Here is a 27,660-nt window from a genome sequence, read left to right as displayed (position 1 = left end):
GTTTTGCCCTCATTAATGGACTATGCATAAATTAATTGCCATCAGTAATCTCATTTATAACATATTGTATAACTGTCTTGGATCTCTGAAGCACTTTAGTGAAGAAATACAAACATTCACACACCTCTGGCCTGGAAAGCACAACTAAGATAGTTCACAGTATTATCAAAGTATAATTTCAGATTTTTTTTTTTTTTCTTCCACTGTGTTAAGCAGTAGTTGATGAAGCAAGGAAACTTTTATATATTTTGTAAGACTAATCAAAACAACCAAAACTCTTTTTTTTTTCTAATTTCTTACGAATACAAAAAAGTGCTTGTAAGTAAAATGTTGGCATTTCCCTTTTCATATTATGTGAGAAATATGGATATTGAATAAAACACTGGTTGTGTGTTAGTGTTTTTCATTGATTTAGAGTAAGCAGTCTTTATTTATCTCAGATGCAGCCTTTATATGGTACAGACATCCTTTGTAACTTTTATAACTGCACATGCTTGTGTGTTTGACAATGTGCATTTATAGATGCTCTGGTGCATTAGAAAGATTATATTACACAGAAGACCCCACTGATATCAAGTGAGTGTGTAAAATCTTTGCCAGTATTTTTGACAGTCAGTACTTTATTAGAAATCTTCTATTTATTCATAAGCTTTTTTTTTAAACCACTGTACTGTCACACACTCCTGAATTCAAAATTTCAAGAAAAGATACTCTGACAGGAAGAGCTCGTACAAGTAGGTTGTGTTAAAGAGAATTGGTATTCTGGTCATATCCCCAGTGACAGCTGAAGTGAACCCAGTCAAATTATTTCAGGCATAAAGCTGTACTAGTTGCAACTTGTCCATGAATTCAGTCATTAAGAAATTGTATATAAAGGGTAGTAACTGCTGCTTCTGAATTTTTATATATTGAACATTGGAGGATGATGTATTTGAATAAATGAACATGAAAAATGATTTAAAATGTATTTATTTTAACAATGATCCAGAATTTGCCCAAATTATCCTTAGATTTGTGCTCACTGACTGATAGACTGATGCTTAACTTGCATTGTCTTCTATCTTTATTGATATGAGTAAAAGAACTTAAATATTTTTCCAGGTGATTTCTATTTCATAAATTAGTATAGTACAGAAATATGTTTCTAATGTTTCTTTCTCTTCATTAATGCTAGGTACAAAACAGATTCTATATTTTCAGTTTCCGTCCTAGCTTACCATTTGCAAAGGCAATTGAAGTTAAATGGATATGATCATAATTTCTATAAGTATCATGACTGTTCAGACCTGTTTGTGTGGGACAATAAAGCAATTGCCATTACTAGGCAAATTCCTGAATACAAAATAAACTCCAAAATAATTCCCAAGTTTTCTGTTTTCAATTTTGTTCTTCCCCCTTGCCACTATTTGTGGTCCTTAGCAAACACAAATATTTATAAACTCTTGGGAAGGTTTATTTTAGTATGAGGGATTTTGTTTTATTTTGTTTTCCTACAGATTTCATTGCATGCTATGCCACATGTCAGATAGGCACAAGCAGGGAACAAGCATATTCAGGGAAACTTGCAGTGTTGGCAGTGTCTGGGATTATTATCTGATATTCTCTGAAACTTCTTTAAATTTCTGTTTGCATAAAAAAAAAAAAACTTGTTGCAGAAGTATAATGTTGCCCAATATATGAAGAGTTGATGCTGTGGATGAAGCTGAAGCAACTGGCATCAAGTAGCAAAATATTCTTGTTGCATTGGACTCTATTCTCTGTTTCTCGGTAGTTAGAGAGACCTCAATCCCATTGTTCCTTGGGTTTCTTTTCAACCTGAAGAATTTCTAGAAGAAAATGGCCTTGAGTCGTGAGTGTGCAATATGGGTTTCTTTCCCATAGCTACGACTTTCAAGTAATGAAAGGGGCATTTCAGCATTTACTAGGCATTCTATTGGTATAAAAAGATTCAAGCAAAATTGACTGTTTCAACTCGGATCTGTGTCATGTGAGTTTAGGTAGAAATGAATGAGGCTGTAAGTGAAACAGTTTGATGCTTACTGGATGGCTTTTGGAGCAAAAAATGTTTCAAAATCCTCAGACTAAAATAGTACAAAATATTACAGTGTTCCTATAGTTGAAGAAATAGGTAGAGGTTTTTCAGACTGTTCAGGAGCTGGTTTTTTTTTTAAATCCTGCTGTGTTTTTGCTATAGAGAAGGTAGTATTATTTTTTATTATATTTTACAGAGTGAAGCCTGAAGTCTTCAGCCTCAAGAAATGTACATATGATAACTTTCTTGTAGCACATATTCCTTCTGCTACAGAACTTTTTTTAATACCCTGAAGAACAAATCAGCCTGTACAAATCTGTACTGTTGTGGTTTTGACAGCGTTCTAAATCTCCTACAAAGATCAGTAGATTCCTGAGTTGTGTGTATTACCAACTTGCAAAATCCCAGCCCATGCTCTTCCTTCCTCTTGAAGGATTCTGTTTCTTCTTTTTCTGTTAAAACAATAGATGCTTAGGTTTCCTTCTCATTCAGCGTTTTTCAACACATTTTTTGCATTATTCTGCCAGTAGATTTCCTAGTAAAACTGAGTTTACAGCTGGAAAAGAAAATTTCTCCTTTTTATCAAAGCCTTTTTCTAGGTTGCAGATGTAGAGAGAGCTTAATAAAGCAGCTCTTCCATTGGACCATTTCCTTGGACTGTGCAAGTGAAATTTCCTGCACTCTGTGACCTTCTGATAATTCCCCTGGAAATGATTGCAGGTTCCAGATCTTGCCTCGCATTTAAAGTGTATTTTATGCAAGCAAAGCTATTGCTAAAGTTTCAGTTGTCGCATCCTGGGTCTTCCAGGAAACATTAGAGGCTGCACGACCTTTGATACCCTCTATTAGAATATGCCTACCTTGACACAATAAAGTAATGATTAATTTTTTTTTTTTTTATACCAGCTCTACACACTTAGAAGACCATTGTGAGGACCTCTCTCAGTTCTGATAGGCAAGATGTTGATAAGATTTGCAGATAAGAATAAACTAAATGTACCAACAAGATCAGAAAACAACCTTTTATCTGTGTTGCTTCACTGAATACAATAGGTTAGTACTGGTATTAACTACAGAAATTAGCAGCATACCATTTGAAAGTAAAGATGGATGCTTTCTCATCTCTTCCAGTTTGTACCTCTAATCTTGTTTTATGGGGCAACTGATGCAGAAAGAGAGCTTTAACACATCAAGAATCAGGAAGGTGTCAGGAAGGTGTCAGGTGTCAGGAAGTGGTTTATTTATGACACTAAAGCTTTGGAAAACACAAGAGCTTTTCACTCTCTGGTCCTCTTCAGAGGACTTTCAAGGCTTTCAGATATTTTGCACCAACTACACGGAGGAACATTTTGGCACCTCGAGTACCATCCTGCAGTAATTGTAGGGAAAACTTTGAAGAAAATTTTTTTTTGTTGTTTTGTTTTATTGTAGCAATGACTTACAAGTAAAGAATAACAGAAGAGCAATGACCTTTCAAGCATTAGCTTAACTTTTGCTTAACTGAGAAGAAATTACATTCCTACAGGATATTCTTCAGCATTTTAAAATAAGGGAAGGTGTATGGCTGTTATGTTCAAATGTGCTGTAGAATCAGGTATTTAACTACTCTCACTGTATGTCTATAAGCATCCTTGAAAATATAAAATTATTAGTATGAAAATACTTTCCTGAATTTCAAGGCGTATGTTTTTAATTAAAGTAGTTACCCCAAATATTGTGTTTTATTGTTGATTTGCAAGATCTTGGACACTAAATTTTTCACACTACAAATGACCTAAATTAGTGAATGTAGAAATGCTGGCAACTGAAAATATTTGCATACTTACAGAAATGTTTTAGACCTGAAAACTTGTTTAGTGACTTATTTACACTTACTAAATGGCTAGTGATGAAATTATGTCATATGAAGTGGGAGAACAAGCTATGTGCTGTCTCCTTAGCTTTGCTTTTATCTTCCTGGTATGTTTTTCATGCTACACAAGAGTTTCATATTTCAATTTTTATTATTACATAGTATGCCAGATATATCTTAAATTTTATATACCTCATGAAATTTTATAACTTCTGAATATTTTTCATCAGTAAGAGGCAGGGCCGAGATTGTAACCAGGGCTTTTAAAGTAATTTTCATATTTAACAAGAAATGAGGAATTATAATAATGTAACATATTTTTTATAGTAAAGTGATAGACACATATCCAGATCCAGACTCTCAGCCACATATGTACTCATTGTACTCTGGTACAAATGTAATTCTTGTGTCTTTGTTTCTCTTGACTTTTATTTTCCTTGAAGATTTGTTTTCCGAAAGTATTCCTGGCTTATTCCTAGAAGCTTCTCCACTGTTGGAGACTTTTCCTCGCTTCATTTATCTTCTTGAATTGGAAATAAGAAGATATTGTTGGCTATTAGATAGTAAATGAGAATGATGGGTGTTACATGAGAATGTACAGAAAAGCTAATCCAAATCAATTCCTTTTAAAGGGAGGTAATGGAACATCCATTGGCAAGGGGTTTCATGGTCAGCCTACCAGAAAGTTGATATAAGTGCGTTGGGTATGACGCACTATAGTTTCTCTGTAATGGTAGGAAATAGCCTAGATGGCTCTTGGAGGCTTTTTGTTTCTCATTTTATATCATTTAATAAAAAATAAAATATCCATATCTAATATGTGCTATACTTAGTATGGATGTTCTAGCCAACTCTGCTGTTCCCTTCTGGGTTAAAACAAACAAACAAAAGAATAAAGGGCAGGAGGGAATTCAGCATACATTACTCCTTCTCTACTTGCCTTATGACATCTAGTAGAACATTATAATTCAGTGTCATCAGTAAGATAGCACTGGAAATAACCCATATCCTGTGCTAGCTTGGTAGGTCTCTATGTTTCTTTTATTTGCATGAAAAGAAGGAAGAAGTTAGTGCAAAATCTGCTCTTCACAGTTTTTGAAGTGCCAGGAGACTCTTTGCTTTTATAGCTGCTATGGTTGAGAAAGCAAAAAAAAAAAAAACACCCAAAAGCTACACTTTTGTAGGCCATATTATGACCAATAGAACTGTTTTGAGCAGTAAGCTGTTAAATTCTTTGGAGAAGCAGAAAGTTACAGAAAAAGTCTTCAAATCTACAATTTGATAAAATGGTGCTGTAAAGACTAAAATGAAATCAGCTTTACAAGGCAGGGACAAAGTTGCTGCAACTAGAAATCCATAAAAGTTGAAATTTGAGCTAATTGCTCAATTGTAAACCCTGAAATACCTTTAGGCGATTATCTTTAAAATCGACATTTGCCCTACTGATCTCTTATGGTTACTTAGAAATATAGTGTTCTATTTCTATAGTGGAGGATGTGTGTAATTAATTGCTCAAAAGCAAATAGTATGTTAACCAGACTAGGGAAAGCCTTTATTTAAGATCAATAAACACTCTGGCATTTCCTTGCCACCATTATCAAGAACATAATTAAATCTCTGTCAACCTCTATGCTGTTATTTGAGAGCATCATATCTTTTGAGGTCCAAGCAGGATGTTCTGTAAAGCATCCCAGTTGTCCCTGAGAACTTCCTTCTTGGCTGGGGAGTCAGTCACACAGTCCCACGTTTAGCTTCACTTTAGGACTTTGACATTTGACATGCGAAAAAGGCAAATAAAATAAGTCAATAATCAATAAGGCATACCAATCTTATTAAGAATAACATTTCTAATAAACCCTTTTATTTGTAGGAGAAAAGAAAGAACTACCCTAAAATTATGGAAATAGATTCTTATTCAGATTTCTTTTTTACTGACTTGTACAAGACTTTATGCTCTCTTTAAAATCTGGTACAGGCTATCCCAGATTTACATACCAATGACACATCTTACACTCAACTGAACTCTGCCAATGATCTGGCTTTGCAGTCATCAAGCACACAGATATTTTGTGCAAGAAATCAGCACAAATCTTATACGGAATTGTCTCAGGCTCAAACCAATACACAGAGATAATACTAAGAGAAAAGAGAAAATTTGGTGGAATTTTACTAAAACTTTAGTATCAGACCATTGGCTGAAGGCAAAATAGTACTCCACTAAACAAGCTCATCATTTAGTCTTGAATATGCTAAATGCCGTCATCAAGAAAAACAACACTTAGCAGTCTTCTATGTTCAGCTAAGGAAGAGCAAAAATTGTTACTATCTTTAGAAGAAAGCTATTGTTTTATTTAATACTGACCTTTATAAAGAGGAAAGAATAATGCATATCTTTTTGACATATAAAAAACAAAATTTAAGACTGTCACATTTATGGACAGGCTGAGAGAGTTGAGGCTGTTCAGCCTGGAGAAGAAAAGGATCCGGGGAGACCTCATAGCGGCCTTCCAATACCTCAAGGGGACCTACAGAAAAGATGAGGGAAAACTCTTCAGTAGGGCCTGTTGTGATAGGATGAGGGGTAATGGTTTTAAAACAGAGGGAGGTAGATTTAGATTAGATATTAGGAAAAAATTTTTTACACTGAGAGTGGTAGAACACTGGAACAGGTTGCCCAAAGAGGTGGTGGATGCCCCATCCCTGGAAACGTTCAAGGCCAGGTTGGAGGAGGCTCTGAGCAACCTGATTTAGTCAAAGATGTCCCTGCTCCTTGCAGGGGGGTTGGACTAGATGATCTTTAAAGGTCCTTTTCAACCCAAACTATTCTATGATTCTATGGATGCCAAATAGGGCCTGGAAGATTACATTCTTTGCAAACTTCCACGACAGCTGCATTTCTGAAAGATGCTGACAGAGAAGACTCTGTCTTTAAACAAGTACCAAGCCAGAAGAAATTTCTTAAGTTATCTGAGGACATAATTTCCCTAGAAGTAGAGGATCCCGTTAGCATGGCTTTGTTATGATTACCTTATGTATTCATCTTTTCACTCCTTGAAAGTTGCTCAGTAAATTGTTCCTTAGAGATACCTATTTTTGCTATAGGCATTCTTAAATTTTCTTTTAGGAATGTTGTAATTTATTTTTCTCATAAGATATGAAAAATTATTTTAGTCCTGTTTTTTTTTTTTTCCGGGATACACATTTATTTTCTGAATAAAGGGAATTATGTTCTTACATATAATTTTTTGTTTATTTGGCTAATAGGGTCTGCTTGAATGAAGTATCCAAACTTTTAAAAATAAGACTTCCAAACATCCACTATACATGGCTTTGAATTCAATGTACGCTCATAAACATAGCTTCTGAGAACTATGAATTAGTTACATTGTTGACTCAAAATATATTTCCCTGTTAAATGCTTAAGTTGTTGCTAACAGCCAAAACTGTAATTTAGAGATATAATTCTAATGAAAGTTGTTAGGCCACTGTTTTTCTTTGCAGAAATAGTTTTTGACTTTTAGCACATGTAATCCGTAAGACTTCTGAAGATATTTATCAGTGCTCTATCAGGAAATGACCGTGCATGAGAGCTTACTTTGTCTGAATGCTTTATTTAAAGCTAATAATTTAGGATTAGTCAGTTATTTGTGTGCTGACATTCAGATTAAACAAAAATGTTTAACTTCCCTTATATTATTTATAACTTACGGCTTCTTGAGAGGATAAAATTCAGCTACATGATTTTATTTACAATCATTTTGTGATGGGATATGTGTGTGTCATATTTTGTCATAAGTAAATTACACTGAAACAAACTGGGGTTTTGGTTTTTGTTTTGTTTATTTTTTTAAAAAAACAACATTTGGATAATGGAAATAGAATTGTAGGTTACTGCTCTTGAATCTAATTTCTCTATTTCTTTCTGATACTGAATTTCACTTTCTGTTTTATTCTTCCTCTCTTAGCTTTTTTGTCCTGTTGGATCAGATAATGAAGTCCTTATTAAAAGAGGGAACAGTGAACTTATGTAGGGACATAAGTAAATGAGAGTATATATGAGAATGACTACTAAATTCTCCTAAGTTCTCTGGACATTTTATTCAGTTTTCAAATACTTGTTACTTATGGGTCATCTAGAATTTTTGAAAGGTTAACATGCATCAAAACAGGTATTATCACTTTTCTGCTGTTCATTCGCCTAATGCTTTCATTCCTAAGGACTTATTTTGGAATTTTTGAGAATTTCACAACTTAAAATATATGATTATTTAGTGAACTTTTCTGAATTAAGATTTTCAAAGCTTTCTTACAGCTTATCTCATAATAATCTCCAGCAATGTGCTACTCACATTGGGTAAATCTATCAGAATAGACAAGGAAGCCTATGTCTCTCATTAACAAAACACAACAAATAATTACAATACTTAAAATTCTTTGCATACATATTGTTATATTTTTAAGTCCACTACAAAATACAGCTTTTAAAGGGAGGTTTTGTGCCAGATTTTTGCCATCAAAGTTGTTTTTTTACAAAGTAGATTGACCAAGTTTTCCTCCCCAAAGAGAATAATGAACTCATTACTGGCTGAATAATTACTCAATATATCAATGTAAATGAGCTATTTCTAGGTTTTTAGTAGTAGGAAAGAAGGACCTGAAATATTAATATGGTTTATGAATGTTGGACTTCTTTTTTTTTTCCACTTTGGCTGAGTTCTACTTGATTCTTTGTCTTCTAAAGACAAATTATTGACAATAATTTTAACCTGTACTTCACTGGGAACAAATGCCTGGGCAGCCTGCCATTGTGACAGATTTTCTGGGTGACATGCATATTCTATACTGATCTTGCCAAAGCCTGGCGTTTCAGATAGCTTCCTTTTCAAGAGCAGGTGTTCATTTATTCCACATCATTCTGCAACCTTGGCAGATGAGATAAAATCCAGAACTAGAGGGAAAAAAAGTGCTCGTTGATCCAGCTCCATAGAAAAATCCTATTGCCTGGCGTTTGAAGTAGAAAATCCAGAAGGAGAAAGAAGGGTGTGAAGTTGTGAGGTAGCAGGGTGGGAATAGGAAAGGGTAGTGAGTTATACCGAATATACTACCTCATTAACTTGTCTGGATCCTGCACTTTTCAAAGGGATATGACAATACTTTACCTACACAATTATTTATTGTTTAAATAGATTATGTACTGATTTGGTTTGTCTGGACAGTAATCTTAAAGTATTAATGAAAGTCTCCTTGCAGCCATTCTTCCATCCTTAGCAACATTGAATAAATAGTTGCTATTTCATTGCAATAGTTTTATTCTTTATTCACATAAATCTTACTCTCATCTTTTACTTTGAATAGCTTGACTTTATCAACATTGTTTTAATTGCACGTAATGTGCAAGGAAAATTTGTCATTAATAGAAAGCATAACTTATATGCATGAGATATGATAGCAAAACTGTGCTTGAGAACTGAATGTGTACTAAAAAAAAACCCCATACCAGTAGGGAAAATATTCTCAGCCCGTGCAGTTCTATGAACATTGCACACTTGAGGGAGGTAAACATTTGATGAGTTTCATACTGTAGTAAACTCTGTTTTCCATTTACTTTGATTGTTACTATCTCTGTTCCCTTGCTTACAAAATAGTAGATGTGTTTTATTTTTAAAGTATTCTTTCACCTTTACATAGGCCATCTCAAATTAAACTGAAGCAAACATTTTTGTCTTATGCATTTCTTTATTTATCCCTTGGCCAGTGTAAATGTTTAAAAACTGTTTAGCAGACTTACCTCAGAATAATAAACAAATGTAGCTTATTAAACCTGCTGAGAGAGAAAATAAGCTTACCATAAAAACTACAGTGTACATGTACAAAGTCAAATTTAAGTTGAGCCACTTCACTCACCCCCCTGCTCTGTGGACTGAAGACTTTCTGTGATCCAGAATCTTCTTGTCACAAGAACTAGCTAGATGTGTCTGGAGGACCTATTGTAAATTGATGATATTTTTAAAAGGAGGGAGAAATAAGAAGTTAAATATGACTGCAGCTCTTGGAGACATCCCCGATCTCACTTCACATTTTAAAAAAATTTCCTTAGATATTCTCATCAGTGTACACTGGAAATAATGTAGGCTAACAACAAAGTGGGTTATTCGGGTGGATTATGGAGTTTGTGTTGCTATGTGATGACACAGCTTCTTTACTGACCATACCTGAACTTGCTGCAGTGTATATCTATGTGATATTTGTATGCAGATATCTGTTTGTGGAATTCCAGGAATTACAGTGATAGAGTAATTTCCAACTGTGAATTTAAGCTGTAAAAGCTCTTTTTTCTTGATCTGCAAAGCAGTTGAATACATATTTTGGTCTGACTTAATTTGTCTTAGCATGCTGTAGGTTGATGTTGCATGACTGAAAAAAAATATTGTTAAAGCACTTTGGTTATCACAGCTTAAAGGCATGCATGTGGACAATGCAGGGGATGGAATATTGTGGAAAAAGAAATTAATATTAAGTACTCAATATATGAAAATTTTATTTTATTAAATAAAAAAGCACTAGAGGATCTTTACTGGGTCTTTAACATGATTTAATGTAGATAGTGGCCTTGGCACAAAAATGGAGAACATGGAATTATGTTTGAAATACGCTAACAAAGTTCTGCACAATGCATATTAAAAGCATATGCATTCCTTAGCATTAGGAATATCTTTTCTGAATCTTCCTTTCAATGATTATTCCTGTGTTCTGTCTTTTTGTTAAGATATTTTTCCTTCCTGAGTCTAAAGCAAGATATACAAGCTCATGAGCACAGTTTAATTAAAAAAAAAAAAAAAAGTGGCTTAAGGAGTTTCATAACATTTAACTTAAGTTGTCTTGGGTTTGTCCCTGTTCTCTCACTGCATATCACTGTCATGTAAGTGTGGTTATTTTTCTCTGCATCCCTGGCTGCCTCTTACTTTCTTCAGAGCCCTTTTATTGTCTTTCCATAGTACACTGGTTCAGGATATACGTAATCCTAGGAAAGATAAACAGGATTATTGGAGAAGCTGGGCACTTCAAATCTAGTTATGAGGGCTGGTGTAGAGAGGAAAGAGGGGATCTTAGCTGAAAAACATCTAGGGTTAGGAGGTATAGAGCAGAGTACCTATGCTCTGACAGCTGCCTGTGATCTATTAAAGAGCAGTATTACTATCTTTATTCTACTGCAGGTAACAGAAGCATTGACAAGTAATCCTGCTTTTGGTGATGACATTTTTTTCATAGCTAAATAATGAAGACACATGTGTGTGTTTGCATTTTAATACAGAAAATCTCGGTGACCTAGCTAGCCTGTGTTTCTCTTTAAGGATCTTTATTAAGGTCATCTCATCTGCAAGTGTGTTCCTACAGTTGTGTAAAGTACTAGAGTTTCAGAATAAAACTGAGTATTACTGGAGACTTAAAGACTAATCTTTTAGATTATGCAGCTTCTAGAGACTTTCAGTACTGTACATCTCTTTCTTACCTACAGTTGTCACACAAATGCCTGCGGCTAAAACACAGCACAGTGAAAGACAAGAGTATAGATTTGGAAATGCAAACTGCAGAATGGAGATAGGTTCTAATATTCTAACTGGTTTTGACAAGTGGTAAGTTCATATTTTGTGGCCAATGTCACTGTAAGTTTGTTTTTCGTTTACTGAGACAATGACGTTGCATGGTTTTTGCTAGAAGATTCTTAAAATTTCTTTCTTTTTTTTTTAACCCAAGAGAACTCACAGCACATTAGCTATTCCTAGTTGCTTTGCTTAATATTTGGAACCTCTCAAAGACAGAATTTATTCTGAAACATTATTTTACATAACAATTATAATAACAGTTCTACAATTTCAACACTGTTCTACCCCAAATTGTGACTTAAGACAAGCCAGCTTTGTATTTATTCCAGTTGATATAATTGTTTTACTGATCTTGTTTTTACCTAACTTTCGCATTAGGATTTTTCTTGTCTTGGTAACACTACTGCGTTGATGACTGCAGAAACAGTAATCTTCTCATGAGGACCTGTACTGTGTTGTTGATGACCTTTAAAATATCCAGTCTCTGCTGTATAGTAATCAGCTGAAGATTTTCTTTATCCTTCACAAAAGATATTCCTAGAGCTCTCATGAACACAAACCAGAAATATTAGCTTTTTTTTTTTTTTTTTTTTTGCGTGTGTGACAAGGAGGATAAAACTTATGTGTATGTTTCTAATGAGGAAATGTAATCCTTCTCCTCTTCTTTGCAAAAATGTATGTGAGTAAAATTTTATCCTAGAAAAAGTAAACTGGAGCATATTCAATGGTTTTTGAGGCCCATCTGGCATTGGACACCAGTGTAATGGCCATGAGAAGCCTTTCACACTGGGAAACTGTATGTATGACAGCATACCTTAATAATGTGCTACAAATAAATATTAGACCAGACTGCCGGGCAATGCTCTGGCTGTTTACCCTGACAAAATTACATACGGAGCAGAACGTGAACAAACGTTTTGGTGATACTATCCTAACTTTAGGTGTGTGGGAGTGGGGATCATCTAGAAAATGAGCTGTCTTCTTTTTTAATGTAATTCTGAAGCCCATTGAGCCAGCACGGTTCTTCAGAAGCCTACTGGTAGGAGGCTTTGAAGCTGTAGTAAGATATAAATAGAAAAACAATCAAAAACCAACCAAACCCCCCCCCCCCCATCAGCAGAGCTGTAAATTGGTCCGTGCTGAAATACCATCTGCTCCCCAAAAGAATGGATTTTTAATAGAATGCAGTACATTTGATTGAAGATGCACCCTGCCATGTGTTTTGCAATTTTCCTTTCTTGTACTTGGCCTACCACATTAGATACTTTCTGAAGTCTTTAGCTTATTAAATGTTATTCAAGTGGATCTGAAATATTTGAAGGTATGCCTAAGTTTTAGAAGTATTCTTAGGTTCCTTATCGTAATCTACAGTATTATATTGACCTTTTCATGTCTTTTTAGAGTGATTTTCCTCAGTAGATAGTATTCGAGAAAACAGAAGAAAGTTTTTTAAGGTCATTCCGATGAGCTCATATGAACATTATTGCCATTTGTGCTTTATGGAAGTGAGCAGTTTTCTGTCAGTAGAGGAGGTATACTGGCAGATTCACCAGGATTTTTTTTTTAACCTAGCTTACTGGAACTTGTTGGCAAAATGTGTTGCCAGCCTCCATGTTTTTGTGCTTTTCTAACCTGCAGAAAAGTTTATTTGGTGTGAGGGTGTGATGAAAATCCTGGTATTTTGGCCCTGTTTTGCTGGCTCTCCCTCATCAGCGTTTTAGGTATATTAAATTTCTTTTTCTTTTTGCAAATGTAAGCAGAGTAACATGTCCTTTAATTTAGAACTAAATGTTTAGAAAAAAAGAGGAAGTCTTCTGTACTGTCAGCACATAAAAGTTTCTGTACATTATGTTTGGCAATTTATGGAAACTGGATTTTTCTTTATGTACTTACTTCTCCAAGAACTTCTCTCTAATGGGAAATTCATTCTCATAAAGCTATACAATTACTCATATCATGCAAATTCCTTTTTAATATTGATGTGTCATTCTTCCATGGCTCAGAGCCCAAACACAGGCCAACTTTCAAAAAATCTATTGAGAGTCTACTGATTCTGATAATGAGTTTCTGGAAGCCACTTTGTGTGATTGTAGGTAGTGTTTAGTTTATTCGGAAAGGCATTGGGCTACTTTCCTTCAGTTATCTCATTGACCTGGAAGAATATAATTCTTCAATTTCAGGAATGAAGTTCTTTCTCCTTTTGCACACGTTATCCTTCCTCTGAGTCTCTTTTTACAAACACTCATCAACAAAGTTATTTTTGTATTCTGAATTCACAGCCTTTAAAGTGTTTATAAAGTTAGTCTGTTGTGTTGTAGGGAAAACATTTGTACTCTCAAAAATGACTAGCAGATGATACTTTAAAAAAAAGAAGAAAAAAGTAGTGTCCATTTCATCTGCATTGCCTTGGATCTTCTATTACCTGGTTTCTTGTTTTACTTAAGGACCCCTTCGATTTCTGAAATCCTATTCAAAGTAGTATGAGATTTTGATCCTATCTCAAGTAGTATGAGATTTTGACTTCACTCAGATTCTGCAATAGTCTGTAAAGCTGAGTCCACTTGTAATGGGTTGAATTTTCAGATTTCCAAATCTGATTAATACATTTTGGTAGTGTTTCCTATGCAGAAAAGCAAAGTAAAAAACCAAAAAAAAAGTATTTTTTTTGCTATGTAGACCTTCTTTTGATGTGTAATGTTGAAATAAGCAAAGGCATTTGAGAAATTATGAAAGTGTAAAAGAAAGATACTGCCTCTAGCTTCTACAGAGTCTTTCTTTTGGGTTTCATACTTAAGGTAATCTTGTAGCATTGCTGGTATTCTAAATTTACCCTTTAATATAGCCAGTAAGTGCACAGCTACCTCCCTGACCATGTATCCTGTAGACACACTGAGATTTTTCCGCCAGAAACTGTCTAGCTATTCAAAAAGCAAGCAACTCTACTCACAGTGTTTAGTGAGTTCTGTAAGCTGTGCAAGGGAATCATTTACTGCAATTTTTTTGTTGTTTGTTTTGTTTTTTTTTTGTTTCCATTATCTCTTTGGATGAATTCTGCTAGGCCAGGAAGCAGATGAAATCCCTGGAGGCAGCTGAATTCTTATTCCCTGTGCCCGTGGCTGTAACCTAGCCTGATTACAATTAATCTATGATTGAAAAGCAATTGGTGAAAACCTTTCTGAGATTGTGTGTAACATACTGATATGCTCCCTGAATTAAAATGGAATTGAATATTCCTTTTTTTTTAAGAACGAGTGGAGTGACTAACAGTTATCTGAGCATAATTTTGTAAATTTCCCATGATATTTATCTGCAGCATGTGGAATTAGAGTCAATCATAGTTGTTACAATAGCAGTTACAGCGCTTTTTGTAGTGTTCCCTGATGATTTTTCTGTTTGCCCGCAGCATACAGAGCTCTGAAATCTTGACATAGGAAAGAGGTCATTAGCTTTGGAGACAGCTTTCATGCATTCTTCCCCAGTCAGGTCCTGTTAGATTTGACTCTGTGTAATGAAAAAGACTAAAGCATTTGTCTTTAAAATAGGGAAACAGCATTATAAATCCATACCAACAGCTGTGCAATGTTATCAGCAAAGTATGTATAAGTCAAATATTTTTATTATAATATTTTATGCATGAGTTGTTTGCACTTTCCTCATGTTTCATATGTCTTAGCAAACAGAAATTTGTAACTTTCCATCTTGGATAACATCCTGTTCATAAAATGGAAATTCTCAAATCAACATTGTTTCAAAAAATTAAGTAGAAAACTTGTGTCCTGATTTCTGTTGTCTTCTATGATATCTGGTTGCAAAGTCCCATCAAAATGTGAATGCCATTAAGTTGCATTTTTCTTTTACACGTAGTGAATCAGTTAATCTTCAGCTTGTTGGCACGCTTTCAGTGTTGTTGACATCTAATCCAAATAGCTGAAGTTCACTTAAAATTCAATTTTTTAGTCTATTTCATTTCACTTACATTGAGGATTTGGTCTGCAAAACGGCTCTCTTCCAAATCCTTGAGTACCTCTCTGTAAGATGTTTAGGGCTCTCAAGTTTTTCTCTGTGTTGCACATTCAGAGAAGAGATAGTCCGCATACTTGGCAAGTGAATCAGAATAAGCTTCTCTGGGATCCAGCTAGTATATGTAACTACAAATGAATATTTCAGTAGTCTTCAGTAATCCGGGAGAACAAATAATGCAAAAGGCAAAGTAGCAAGGTTTTCTTAATTTTGATACTTTGCTTAAAAGTAGTAATCAGAGAAAGCCAGCAGTGGACAATTACATAATGAACCAAAGTCTGTTCCTGTCTTATTTTCTCAGTGTCTTAAAACACAAGGAGCATGAGTTGGGCACTCTGTATACAACTTTTCTATCCTGAAACAGCTGGAGCTTTGAAATCACAGTCTCTTTTATAAATTGTTAGTTCAAAAAAATCAATACATTAAAAAAGACAAATTCTTCAGTTGCTTTTTTACAAAAAGAGTTAAACCTAACTTAAGTTATATAAATACTTATGGATAAGTATGGTATGGATATTTATAGATATACAACTTTTACATTAATTGATTCTTTTTTTTCTTCAAATGTGTCTGTTTTGATTTTTTTTTTTCTCTCTCAGACCTTTCTGTCTGTTGACCTTTTTGCTTTTATATTTTTTTTTTTTTATTTCTGAGGAGTAAAATATATTGCTCTTAGCAAATGTTACAGTGAAGAGAATGTACAGGAGCTCAGTAAGACTTCCTGAGACTGTGACCTTTTTTAAATACTAAAAGGCTTACTTCTGGAGATAACTGTGCTAACCTAATTAAATTAGTGCACAAAGGCTGCAGTGAATTAATTTTGACAGCTTCAAGTTTTGGGTTTTTTTTTAAATAGTGCTTTATGACTATTGTGACTTTAATTTTAGTGTAAAAATTTACATGTTTTCCTTTCCTTGAAAAAAAAAAAGTTAGATATAATGGTAAACTGTTGTATTAAATAGGAGTGAATGGTATTCAATTCATGTTTACTGAATGAGTAAGGAGACTTACAAATTGAAGGTAATAAAATGAAAACAAATGCAATATTCACCAAGTAGTATGTGACCATAGTTACCATGGGACTTATAATAGCAATGTTAGATAAAAATCACTGCTGTAAGAAAGACGAATGTCTGTTATTTGTATGGTAATAACTACTACATGTTCCTAAAGCTGCTGTTGTTCACTTTCTGTGGTAACCTTGCTTTGAATCACAAGTATATTTGATAAGATAATACATTACATTAGAAAGCTTTTAAGCTCAAACTTTTTGCGAGTATAAGAAAAATAATCTGTATCTGAAAGACAGAGTGGCACACTATCTGGAAATTTTCTTTGGTTAACCATAATAAAGTAACAAAAAATATTTTAAATAAGGAAAATCCAACATAAACCTTATGTAATATGAACAGAATTTATAGGACTTTGTTGTCACTGCCAAAGTTGTAATACTTTGTGAACTTTTCTTTTGAACTTGTTTCATTATATCTGTGGTTTCTTTCTAAATATGATATAATGCCTTCTTGATTTCTACTTTTTTTTTTGTCTGATTTCTTTTTCTGGAACTGCTTCAGTGAAATAATTTACAGGAAGATGAGTATTTCTGGCTGTGAAATGTGAGTTTAGAGAGCAATGGAATAACTGTGAAGAACTACAGAACTCTCCTGCTGTAGAGCAAACCATCAGAAGAGATATGTGATAAATGAGAGCTAGTCATCACGAATCATGGCTTCTGTGGAATGCTTTCTTTTTTTCAAGATTGTCCTGGTTTTTTTTCTGTTTCATGTATGTTTCCTTTCCTTGGTATTTGGAATCTGGGAAAAAAAAATATAAGTTGTAATAATATAACATTCTATAAGCCAACATAAACTGTACTCAACTACTGCAGGCATTTTCCACTTTAAATTTAGACAAGGGCATTGAAAATTCAACTGGTGGAGGATGAAACTAGATCTATTCAAGCTATTAGTATACTGCTGAATTGCATGCAGTCTTGGAATTTCATATTTCAAGCAAATCACCTGTAGATGTATCATTCTGAATAATTTGAAATCTGTAAACTAATACTTTATTCCTTTCTAAAAAGCTATTCAGCTGTAAGTCATAGTCTTAATGCAATTTTAGGTAAGGGTTAGGTTGTACAGGATGTATATTGGCTTTTTGTAGTTGGTCTTGATGATTAAAAAAAAATATTTGTAGGTGTCTGTCACCATTAGGGTAAAAATGTTAAATGGAAGCTTTACTTTTATTTTTTAGCATGTTTCTGACTTTTTATTACCTTTGCTTTTTCACAGATTTTTTTTTTTTTTGCTTTTTCATGTGCCTGTCTTATAAGTAGTTCCCTAACCTTAGATTTCTAGAAGGAAAAAAAGCCGTGATGCATCATAATTGTATTTCAAGTTCTGTGCTCTTGAAGAACTCTTCCCCGTGTTACCTATTACCGTCTCATCCTTCAATTTATCTTAGCTAAGAAAATAAGCCTTGCTCCTAGTTCAAAAGGTTCAGCAAAGCAGAAAATTAGTAGAACATTCTAATTTTGTGCTGCAATCATGCTTCCAAAAAATGAAAAATTTTTTAGTTGAAGAAAACTTAGTGACAAAAAAAAAACCTACAGAAGGGGAAGGGGGCAGGATATCTAGATAGAAAAGATATTAAGATTTATTAGAGACTTTAATAGTCCAATCTTGATTGAGTTTTGACTAAACTAGAAACATTAATTAAAACAATTCTATCTACGTATCTTACCTATGAACCTTTGTGAATCTTGAAAGAAAACAGTAAAAAAATTCAGTTTAATGTCTTTAACATTATGAGTTGTAGGCTTGAGAAAGTACGTAATATACAGGTCCACAGAGTCTTTACTTATGACCTGTATCTTTAAAGTTGTTATCAATGAAAAAAAGTGAATGTATAAATTTCTGAAGGGAGAGTTACCCTGCAGGAAGACCTGGATAGGCTGGAAGAGCAGGCTAACGAGAACCTTATGAAGTTCAACAAAGACAAGTGTACGGTCTTGTACCTGGGAAAACATAATCCAGAAGTGCAGCACAGGCTGGGATCTACCTGGCTGGGGCGCAGCTCTGTGGAAAGGAACCTGAGGTTCCTGGTGGACAACAAGCTCCTATAGCTCAACAAGGTACTATATAGAGAAGCGTAAATAGTACATTTTAAAGTGTTGTATTTATTCGCATACATATTTTGGAAAATGTACAAGATGACATCCATTGGTTTTGTGAAACACTCTTCCTCATAACTGATCAAGTAATGCCTGGATTATTCAGATCATCCTGAAGGATGACAGCTGTCTGTCCCGTCATCATCTATTTCTTAACCTATTTTTCTTTCTGAGGTGTTGAAGTGACAGTCATTTATAAAGTTATCTAACTCTTTCATTAAAATATTATTATTTTATTTCCAGATGGAAATATTCAGAATATTCAAAACTTTAGGCTGAAGCTTTCTATAATTCCTCTTTTTTTTTCTGCTACTTTAGTGGAAATTCTTCTACCCTTTCAGGTAATAAATACATATGACAACCTGTGCATGCCTGTTTCACTGAGGAGTATCTCAGTGCCTTGGAGAGGGACAGTGGAATTAGGGAGCTAGAATAAGGATGGGGGTGAGAAGAGGGAGGTGAGGCTGTGTTCCTCCAGCTCATCCCCCAGAGCAGATGAGTTTACTCTCTCCCAGCTTTGAAGAGAACGAGCAAGATTATCTGCATTGGTTGTTTCTCAGGCAAATAGGTGTTCAAGGGAATAAGAGTAGTACTTTTTACCAAGTAAAAGAAAGTTGTAAGCACTGCCATATCCACGACCCCAGGACTTGCATTCTAGAATTCCACTGCTACCAGCTAACAGCTGTACAACCTACACATCCTATCCGCTTCAGCAGTGGAAAGATTTGTGATGCAAAGAGATAATATTTAGTATTTTGTTAATATACTTATTGCCACTATGTCCTGCCCAGGAAAATTTCCTGAGATCAAAGTATTCACAACTTATCTCTAATTGTATTTTTGTTATTTCTGAGTGTTAAGCACTTACAACTGGACATAACAACAGTAAAATGTATTTTGATTATATAAAGAGCTATATAAATGTAAGTATTCTGAGAAATCATATTAATGTTGTTTTAAGTACCAAACTGAAAAGTCACTTGGCAAATAACCTGTTTGTTCCTCTGTTCCACCGCCTGAAAAAAGGAGGATGCTACCTTCTCTAAAATGAGGATGTTTAAAACTATAAATACCTTTCAAATATGTAAGAGGTTTGTAGAACATTCCAATTAAACAGATGAGTGCACAGAAGATTCGTGGAGGAATGTTCTCGTGAGTTTGCAAGACTTGGATAATGCACTAAAAAAAAAAAAAAAAAAAGTGGCTTAAAGCCCAGTGTAACTCAGCCTGTTTATGAATGAGACAAAATTACCACAGAATTCATTTCAGTACATGCTTCATAGTAGTTTTCCATTTGGGAGAAATAGCTCTGTTCAAGGCTGAGGAGAAGGATTGAAGAATTGATTCTATGAACTCTAGGGGAAAGGGGTGGAAGGGATACTTATTTTCTAGTTTTATGATCCATAGCATTGTCGTTCCCATTATTATGAGTACTAAATGTTGCACAGAATTTGTGTTCTTACAAAGTGGTGTTGTCTCCAGCAGATCAAAAACATAATTATAAACATCTATACTAGTTTCTATCATCATCTATGCATTCTGGATACATATAACATGTTTATAACCTATTTAGTAACAATAATGAATTGTTACTTTATTCCATGTACAAATCTTAGATAAAGGATATATAAAGTACATGTAATAGGCAAACTGTTTGAATTAATTGACCAAAGTCTTCTTTATTTGTATCACATTTGTGCAGCTAGTTTGTTTCATGCCTGTCCCTTGAATTTTTAGTGATTTTGAAGTTGACAAATGCTGTCTATGTTAAATCCACCAGCAGATTTTTTTAAGATTACAAAGGTTGACTGTGTTATGTCTGACTGCTTTGTATTTCAGGCAGTGGCTGCTCTGTGTCAATAACTTCAATACTTATTAATTGCTGGATTGAGATTTGTTTCATTAAACAGCAATAAACCTAATGTACTGAGCTTTATACATATAATAGCTAATCACAACACAGTTTTCTGTACATTTTAATAATCATCAATGTCCCACAAATATAAGTATTAATTTGTGTTTGTAGTTCCTTTCAAACATGTGAATGTGTAAGTTTTTGCATGTATATACCTAAATATTTTAATTAATTATTTTCTTTGAAAAGTTGCATTGGTTTACATTGCAAACTATAATAGTACCTGTAAAAGGAGAGAATCATCTCAAGCATGTACAGATGACTGTGTTTTCACTTAATAATCAGTTCCTCTCTCACAAGAAGCATTACCCACTTGGACACAAATAAACAAAACCAGCATGAGCATTTATAAATATCACATAAGTAAAGCTTTTTATATGAGTGAAACAACAAAGGTGTCATGTAATATTGTCTAAAATTTATTAAGAAAAATCCAAGCCAGATTGTGTGCACTTTTATAGTTATTCTTTATATAGCACAGCCAGCTAGGGTCTGATTCTTACTAGGTTTTGCAGCTACTTCTACAATACAACTGTCAAACAATACAAGCAGGCTTAAGGAACAACAGCAAAGATGGTGTCTGTCAGGGACAAAAGGGTGAGGAGATAGGAAGTGTTTTAGAAGGGACTTGACACATGCAGTAGTAAAAAAAAAAAAAAAAAAAAAAAAGATGGATACTGACCTAAAAACATCCCTAAACTACTACGGTTTCCTCTCATTTATATTAGTGGAAGTTAAATGCTTTCATAGACGTTTACCCAAGAAAACAATGAATTCAGGTATAGGGTAAGCCTGTACTATTTGCAAATAATTGTGATGTGATGTCTAGTTCTGGCTATCTGCCTCCTATTCTGCATATTTTATTGAAGTTTCAGTGTTAATTTGATTTTAAGCTGATGAGACAAGCCACATGTTTGCAGTCAAGCACATGTTTAATACCTTATTTCATATAGGTATCTAAATAGTAACTAAGCCAATTTATTTGGCAAACTGTGAGATGTGCAGTCAGCAGCTTTTGCTTAAGTTAGTTCTTTGTCAGAATTACAATACATAGGGCTGGGAAGGGTGACACTGATACCTTAAAGGAAGCATACAGCATGCAAGAGGATAATTTCCCTGTCCATCAAAAAAGAAGAAGGAAAAAATAGAGTTATTAAAAGAAAGGCTAGTTTCCTGTCTGATTGGCAAAGAGAATGAGGTATTTTGCTTTAAAAAAGTAGTTCCACTCAATCCAAGATAGCTGCCCTCTGCTGTTGAGAGTTACAGAGTAGGAAAAAGATGCAGAGTAGCTCTTTGGGATGTTGTGCAACCTCTGCCAAATCTTGGAATATACCTTCAGTATGTGAAATCTAGACCTTTGATCATGCCTCATGAGACTTTACTGCCAACCATTGATTCTCTGCTGTCACAATAGCTTAGATCTGCGTTCTTCTGAAAGGTAATAATCAGGTGGATTGCTTCACAGTGCTCTTTTGTTAATATATGATATCTGGCAATTCCCATCATTCATTAGAAAGTTATCCAGATTCAACACATATTTTGGCAGAATACTTCGGTGCAGCAGAGGAATCAACAAGCTACTTGATCATTGATAAAAGAGTACAGTCCAGTATGAGAGAATATGAATTTTTCTACTCCCACCATTGAGTACTGCTGAAGTATGACCACTGAAAGACAGGATTAAATTATTGTATGTGCTGGTTAGTTCAGTTTTACTTTTTTAGATATATTCAACAGATAAATTTTGAATTTCATTCTGTTCCATGCTGAACATGAAAATAGAAAATATGTATATATATATGTATATTTATCCATATGGGATGGAGTTGGACTGCAGAATGACTGTAAAGGCCTAAAGAATAACATGTTGATTTTCAGTATTAGCTGATTTCTGATCAGCTAACATCCAGTCACACTAAGGAGATAACAAGTCAAAGTAGATCCAGTAATGACGCAGAATTTAATGTGTAAGAGGATACTTGCATATTTGGTTTGCTTTTTCTTGCAATTAGTTGACCTGTTTCCTGAAAATCCTTTTGAGATTTTATGTGGGTATTACTCTTTGTCTTCTACATATCGTGTTGCCTGTAACAGTTTAATAAAAATACTGTGTTATATTTTTTTTCCCCACTGTAGTCTTAGCAGCCAGGATTTCAGAGTTCATTTTGTGGTAAAAGTAATTTTTGTTGCTTTATAGGTGATTCTGTAATAGTAAACATTCTCCTAGAAAGCTAATTTAAATAAGTAATCTCCTGAACAAGTCTAAGAAAGGTACTTTATTTGTTAGTGTCTGATATAGCAAGGTGATAAAGTTTTCTTCTAATTTCCAGTAGCTCTTGTATAACAGTAGAGAGTGGGAGCAGAGTGGGGATGTATCCCGTGAATGACCTTGAGACAAAGATAGAGGGCAATCATGTGCGATGTATATGCAGCACTTCTTGAACAGGTTTTCCAGATCACAGTGTAAGGATGATCTTTGCTCATTAATTCCTAAATGTTACTTCCCCTTCTTTGCAGCTTTGTTAAACTACATCTCAAATGTCTTGTTTGTCTTCTGTACTTGGAATGATGTCAAGGGAGCTGGATTGCTTCTTCCTGTTGCTCTGCTGTGATGCCTTGGAGAACAGTTTCAGATCAAGAAGTCATGCCACATGTTGAATAATTTGGGGTTTTTTTGGTACTAGATCTAAGTAAAATGTGTTGCTTTTTATTCGGTATTGTGTGTTTTGATTAATGTATTTATCAATTAAGATATTACATAACAGTAGCTTGACTTCATGAGGTTAAGGCTAGCTTAATAAAATTCAGAACTAAATCTGCTTGTCTCATGATGGTCTGTGAAAATGTATTTGAGTTGATTGGCCATGAAAGCGATGTGACAAGTGGTACAAATTTAGATGTGAAAAAATGCATGCCTAGCCAGGCATGTAAGGCACAGAAGATTTTCTTATTTTGTTTTCCATTTCAAGTGTATGTAGTTCTCTCGCATTTTACTTGCACTCTGCTGTCCTGTCTCCTAATATTAGATCTTTAAGAAAAAAAAGTCATTAAAATGTTATATGATCTTCAGAGGTGCTTGTTCTCATTGGAGATGTAGTTATTTCTGATTAATCAGTAATGCATTGGAGATGTAGTTATCTCTGATTAGTCATCCTAGATGATCTCGCTGAAAATGCATTGTAAAGGAGGAAAAAAGCTGAACTAGAAAATCCTTCTGCATTCTCTGTGTTTATTTTTATTTATTTTTTTTATATTTCAAAAAATATTTATTTTCTCCATCTTAATTTTTCCACAGAAATCTGAGGTGGATGGGTTTTCTTAACAGTTTCTGTAAATGAATAGCATAATTACATCCTGAAACTTAGAATCATAGAAATCATTACGGTTGGAAAAGACCGCTAAGATCTGTCAACCCAACACCACCATGCCTAGTAAACCATGTGCCAAAATGCTACACTTACATCTTTTTTGAACACCTCCAGGGATGGTGACTCCACCACTTCGCTGGGCAGCCTGTTCCAGTGCTTGAGCACTCCTTCAGTAAAGAAATTTTTCCTAATATCCAATCTAAACCTCCCATGATGCAACTTGAGGCCATTTTCTCTCATCCTGTTGCTAGTTACTAGTATCCTATCACTAGTTTGTTATCAAACTTGTTCTGATATTGTTGGTTTAAACTTCACTTTCTCAGACTTATGTGACAAGAGATGTAGGTCTGGAATTCTTTTTTCTTTTTTTTTTTTTTTTTTTAATGCACCGGCCAGAAATGTCTTTTGTGTTTCACTTCTCAGTTCTCAGTTTTATGTCCTGATCTGCACTGAGGAGAGTTCCCATATCACTAGCACACAAAAAAATATATTATCGTGGTGGTGCAATTTTTTTGTCCGTAATTAGTATGTAAATCACAAGGACAATTTCCGCTTCTGCTCAAGATCTAGATTTTTTTGCCTTCTTAACAAAGAGAAGAGCTCGTATAAGCAGACAATGTCAACTTAAGGTTGACTGGTGCCCTAGGAGATATATTAGAAAATTTGCACCCAAAAAGCAGCATAAACTAGAAGAGGTGTGCCCAGATTTGCCTATATAAGGAACTCTTTAGAAGCCTTTTAAAGCAGAAGTTTATATAGCTATATCAAGAGTATTTCTGATATAGATGGTAATAATTGTATTGAGAGGAGCAGAAGTAGTTGTCTATGAGATCTTTGCTGACAGAAGAGTGGACATATGTAACACAATGTTAGTGTGTGCTATTTTGATAGCTGAATATAGCAAGTATTTGGAGTTTTGTTTTATCCATGTAAAATCAAATTCCTTGTCTTGTCATCTTTTGTGTATTTCATTATAACATTTTGTCTGTGGAATGATTGATAATAAAATAAAAAAAAAATCAGTACAGTTCTTCATGTTGAAAGTTACAAAGAATATTGTTTTGGATTACTTCCTATAGTTTATGTAAAAATATATGGTCCTAGCAGATCTAGATTTTTACCTGAGGGAAAATATTGGTAAACATAAGCAAAATAAAACCAGTAAATGCTGAATTATACTGCATAAGGTTATTGTGCAGGCTTATTGTACAGAGTGAACTGTTTGAAAAGTATCAAAATCTGTGTTTGAAGATGAAAAAAAAACATCAAAGGAGCATAAAATCTTTTTTATCTTTCCTAGTAATTGTTTCTGTGGCTGTATGTTTTGACTGCCTTGTGAAGATGGTGTTCAGAGTCGTGAATGACTGCTTGTCTCACACAGACGTATACACACACTGCACAGCTGAGTCACATTCTGTACCACTGGTTCAATATCATTGTGCAAGTTAAAATAACATTTCTATTGTTCTGTTATTAAACAGCTATTTTCACATTCTGAACAACTGAATAAAAGAACCGGAGCAAATGCTACCTACAGCGCATTACCTTCTGTGGTATATGAGTAATGTGTGCTACCCATTTTAAAATCTTAGTCCTGATTCACTGATTTTCTTTAGTTTTGAGTTGATTTGACCACACTGAAAACTCTAGAGTTACTCATGAAGAAAGTGGTGAGAAAGGTAGTAGGCCTATGGAAAAACTGAATAAATGAGCAAGATCTTGTGAATACCTGATTATTTGAAAATTTCCTGTGGTTGAAGGAATTTTTTTCCCAATGATTTTTCTATGAGTGAAAATGTCTTGAGCTGGTAAAATACACTACTTTTAAAAGCTTCCTTCAAAGGCTTTGACCATGAACAATTTTCATGTGAAAGAAGAGAAGCACTTTTTCTTCACAAACTATAAATCTATTTCAGTTGTTTTTCAAAATTTGAAACTACTGAAAAAAAAAAGGATTTGTTTCTGATTCAATTTTTCATTGGATTGCAACTTATAATATCTGTTACCACTTTTGTGGTAGCAGATATTATTGTATTTTAATTGTATTATACTGTTTTTAGTCTATTATGCTATTTTACTGCATTACACTATTTCACTCTCATAAAGCTAAAGGAATATTGCTGACTCTGGATTTTGACGTAGTTTGTGACACCTGAGTGTGTGCTCAGCTCTCACTGGACCTAGTGGGTGAGGTGCAGCAGCTTCAGGAGGTAGTGCACAGCCAGCTGTTTCCAGGTAACAGCACTCACACTATTAAATACAGCATTTGTGTGTGAGTGTGACCTTATCAAAACTTATTCTAGTTCAGTCTGTCAGCTATTTTTGTTCCTGTGTTGTCATTTCTTTAACTTTCTGTCTTTCACTTCACCTGCCTCAGAAGGTAAAAAATAAATCTTTACAAAATCTCTGTTTCACCTCCCTGCCCCAAGCTATTGCAATATTAGGAAACACTGTCCCTACAGTCCACATGTCTCTGTAAATATTTAAGTGTCTCTTATTTTTCCATCATTAACTTTACAGGTTCTCATACATCATACCCATTATCACTCTACTATTGTCTCTCCCCCTCTTTTTACTTTTTCATATAATACTGTCAGGTGTACAGTGTCAGTAGTTTCCTGAGGCTTTTTCTGCTGTTTTTCCATGCTGAAAATGAAAATGGGCATTTTGTGATAAACTCTGATATCATGCAACTATGCATTTCTTGCTGTCCCTGTTCAATGTATATATTTTCAATGTGTATTTCTTATTTTTATGCCTTTTAGACAGTAGATTACCCAGTGATGGATCCTTTTATAGTATTTGTGTAGGCTTTTAAACACTGAGGAATCAACTACAGTTATTGTTAAGGGTAATCTTAGACACCAGAACTGAAGGAATTTTAAGAGATTTCCTGTATTTATCTGCATGCAGAATGAGTTACTCCAAAAGCATTTCTATATTTTTGTAGTCTGTTCCAAAGACCTCCCATTGATGGAAAGCCCACAGGCTTCCTGGGTATAAACCACCATAGTCTAACAACCACTGAAGAAAGACAGAAAGTGATCTGGAATTATCCAGCAGTTCAAATACTGTCTTTCATAGTACCTATGACTACAGAATATTGATAGAGGTTTCTGTGTATATGTGTATATTTGAAAATTACTTAAAATGTTATTTTGAGAAGATCTTGTGTATACATAGCTGCTAAACACATATATGACAGATTGATATTTGTTAATTAAAAGCAGAAAATGCTGGAACGGATAGAGGAAATTATTACTTTGGTTATTTGGGCTAAAGGAATTAAGAACTTACTAACTTAAAGGACAAAATATGAAATTATATGTAGAGGCTACATGTACCTTGAGAAAACTAGACACACTTTACTTAAAGAATGGGTTTTTGGTGCTTTGTTTTTTTCTTTTAATATATCTCTGACATTCCTATGATTTAGCATAGCCTAAAGCTTTTCAAGCAGGTTAAAATATATTGACTCTCACTGGTTGAACATCTTATAAGTAATTTTTAATTGGTTACCATCTCTATAAGTATTAAAAATGTATAGGCCTCACCTTGGTGTCTGTGCAAATCCTTTGTGGTGTACACTAGTAATGCTCAGGAGAAAATAAAACTTCTGGCTACTGAGTCAATGCATGTTTTTCTTCCCTCAGCCAGTGGTTCTTGCCTTTTCTGTCTTTACAGAAGGCAATAG

The 27,660-nt window shown here is 34.3% G+C and overlaps 1 protein-coding gene across 1 annotated transcript in view; it reads left to right on the top strand.

Annotated features, from left to right (window-relative positions):
- GPM6A (glycoprotein M6A) overlaps positions 1-27,660 on the top strand; it is a 130,535-nt gene that overhangs the window by 57,500 nt on the left and 45,375 nt on the right. The gene's annotated exons all lie outside the window — the stretch shown is intronic.

This window comes from Chlamydotis macqueenii, chromosome 4, assembly GCF_036417535.1.
Source record: "Chlamydotis macqueenii isolate bChlMac1 chromosome 4, bChlMac1.mat, whole genome shotgun sequence".
NCBI classification, from domain to species: Eukaryota; Metazoa; Chordata; class Aves; order Otidiformes; family Otididae; genus Chlamydotis; species Chlamydotis macqueenii.
Note: the sequence above shows the minus strand (reverse complement) of the source record. Positions and strands in the feature narration are given on the sequence as shown.